Genomic DNA, 3,152 nt, shown 5'->3' on the forward strand with positions numbered 1-3,152 from the left:
TCACAAATGTGCTAGTACCTTGATTTATGTGCTTATTGTGTTTGCAGGACAACTTAATACCTTCAATCATCATTAAATTTAATCTTGTTTTTATGAGTAACATTTAGAATTACAAATATACATAAATATATACTGTGTTCAATAATCCCTAGTTTGAGACTCTTTGACCTCCCTCCCCCTTTTTACCACATTTTTTAGATATTATCTATAGGTGTTCCACTAGTCGTAGTCCTAATCCCGCTTATTCCGACTGGTGGAAGAGTATGCTCTTGAATCAGTGACATGTTGCATGCAGTGTTTTATTTGACAATAGAACCCAGAGGAGAAACGGATATTGATGCTCAGTTTACCATGTCTGAAAGTTTGAAATAAAGATATGTGAATATATAATTTCGTCCTTCATACGTGTGTAGCATTAATAAAAAAAACTTCTTTAAACTATCAAAGATCTTCATCAAGTCACCAATCCTATCTTTCCGTAGGCCAGAAAGCCTTAAGACTTGTTGGTAAGAAATGATTTATCCTCTATGACATTAGCGGAATCATGTAAGGGTTGTGGAAACAAACAATGCAAGCAAAAATACTGAACAGAGACGGATTAAGGGGGCCCAGGGGGGACCGCCCCCCCCCCCCCCTTTTGGGAAAAAATGGTTGCTTATATAGGGAATCACTAAAGCGTGACTGGACCCCCTCTTAGGCAGTCAGTGGGCCCCCACTTATGAAAATTTCTGAGTGCGCCACTACATGCTGAATATATACCTAGTCTTTTAACAATTACTCCACTGATACGAAACAAACCATATTTTACAATGTAACTTGCAAGACTACAAATACTGTGTACCTTCTACATTACATGCAAATGTGTTAAATGATTTGTGCTGAACGCACTTTTGCTACATATAAAAAAGGAAGATATGGTATGATTGCCAATGAGACAACTGTCCACAAGAGACCAAAATGACACGGGCATTAACAACTATAGGTCACCGTACGGCCTTCAACAATGAGCAAAGCCCATACCGCATAGTCAGCTATAAAAGGCCCCAATATGACAATGTAAAGCAATTCAAACGAGAAAACTAACGCACTTATTTATATTAAAAAAATGAAACGAAAAACAAATATGTAACACATAAACAAACGACAACCACTGAATTACAGTCTCTTGACTTGGGACAGGCACATACATAAATAATGTGGCGGGGTTAAACATGTTAGCGTTAAAATTTTCAAATCATAGGTGCATGCAGGATATCTTTTATCCGAAATATTTATTGATAGATGTATATGATGTTAGTTTGTACGCTTTTTATGCATCATATCGTTTTTATCAGGTATTCTAAGTATTGAATTGTTTTGCTTAATATTAAAACCAAATTCTATGATCAAAATATGATAACGATGTGCTCCTCTCCCGATTAAGCATTTCAAAGTTGTATAAAAGTTCCAATATCTGCAAATCTATATATATAGGCATTAGACTAACTTTCTAAGGGAAAATGAAACATTCACTATGTCGAGAGTTAAAAGCTTTTGCATCATTCAGCAGAAATTGCTGTAATTATCGTAATAAGGCAAAACATGTCAAAAAATTACCAGTGGTCAGACATTTTACGACAGATGGACATTTCAGACGACCTTCAACTTGTCATTAACTATTGAAGGTAACTAAGTGTATTTCAAGCAATTAAAAAACGGACATTATAGACGAGCCATTGTCCTCTTCCTTATCGTCCTTTCTTTGTCAATTGTCAATGCTATAATCGGCAATTTCACTTGCTTTAAAAGGCCGCTTATTATTTCCGCTATACCCGGTAATGTGAGTGCTTTTAATTCTGGACGTGTATTACATTGCAATTATCACTATATTTAAGGGTGTTGTCTGAGGGGAAAACGGAAGAGACGTTTTTGATTATCTTCTGTTGAATTTTGATACTTTTATAGTAATGAATTTGAAATCAACCTCTTAAAGAATATTTGGTTCGCTTTACATCCATTACTTGGGAATACTAGTATAGGTAAAGTTTCGTTGAGAAGCATATACTGTTCCCTTATGTATATCGAATTTTAATCTTTCAATAAGATTATTTTGAAGATTTTGAAATCCTGAAAAAAATATCTGGAAGCAGAGATGTATGTATCTTTAAATATGGAAAAATCAATTATATCTAAATTTAGATCTCATTGAGTAAGTAAAGGCCTGGTTTTTCATTCGTTTTTCACTAAATACGTGTAAATTCATCATTCAATTATAATACCAAATTCACAAAAACAAACATAAGTCCGAAGCCTTATGAAATTTGACTTACTATATATATACGGACTTCAAAATGATGTATTGACCAATTGATTGATTGTTAGAATGGTGTTACAATTGTAATTGATGTATACATGTAAAGTCCAGTGGCAAATATGTCATGCATATATAGGATAAGAAAAACTAAACAAATGTATTGATTACTTTATATTGTTTTCAGCGTCGATTGTTTAAAAGATAGTTGCTGCACAAATTAAAAAAAATGTTGTTTGTAATCGGAACGTTTTTTCCAACAAATAATGTACAATTCGATCATCAATAATGTGGTAAATTACCGATAGTTCCAGGTTTACTTGGTTTGAGCGATTTTGAAAAAAAATATAGTCCGTTTTGGCGGTAAAACTCTCTCTGGGTTTTTCATGGAGATGTATGGTAAAACAAAAACGACAATATATTTTTTTGTAATTCACCAAAATGTCTTTGAATCGTAATTCTTAAAGAGTATTTAAGAATATATTAAATTTTCTGGGTAAAATATTAAATGCGTAACTAATTGTCTGTGTTTTACGCACCCTTCAGCACCATGGTTGTATCATGCATGGCGGCCAGGTTTTAGTGACGGAGGAAGCCGGATTTCCCGGAGAAGGTTATCGACATTCGACAAGAACTTGCAATGCTATAGTCATTAAGATCTTAACCTATTGTACCTGCCTCGATCTGTGTTGTATATGCATGCTCTTTCACTGTGGATGAATTATTTTAACAAACCCGGTTGCCGAGGCCCTGCAGAATCTATAGGTAGACCAAACCAAGTAAACACGAAACAAGAGTGCATGCACACGCTGAAATTTATCGCATTCTTTTCTTACCATTGATATTTTGTTGATAGACATAG

This window comes from Mytilus edulis, chromosome 14 (genome assembly GCF_963676685.1).
Source record: "Mytilus edulis chromosome 14, xbMytEdul2.2, whole genome shotgun sequence".
NCBI classification, from domain to species: Eukaryota; Metazoa; Mollusca; class Bivalvia; order Mytilida; family Mytilidae; genus Mytilus; species Mytilus edulis.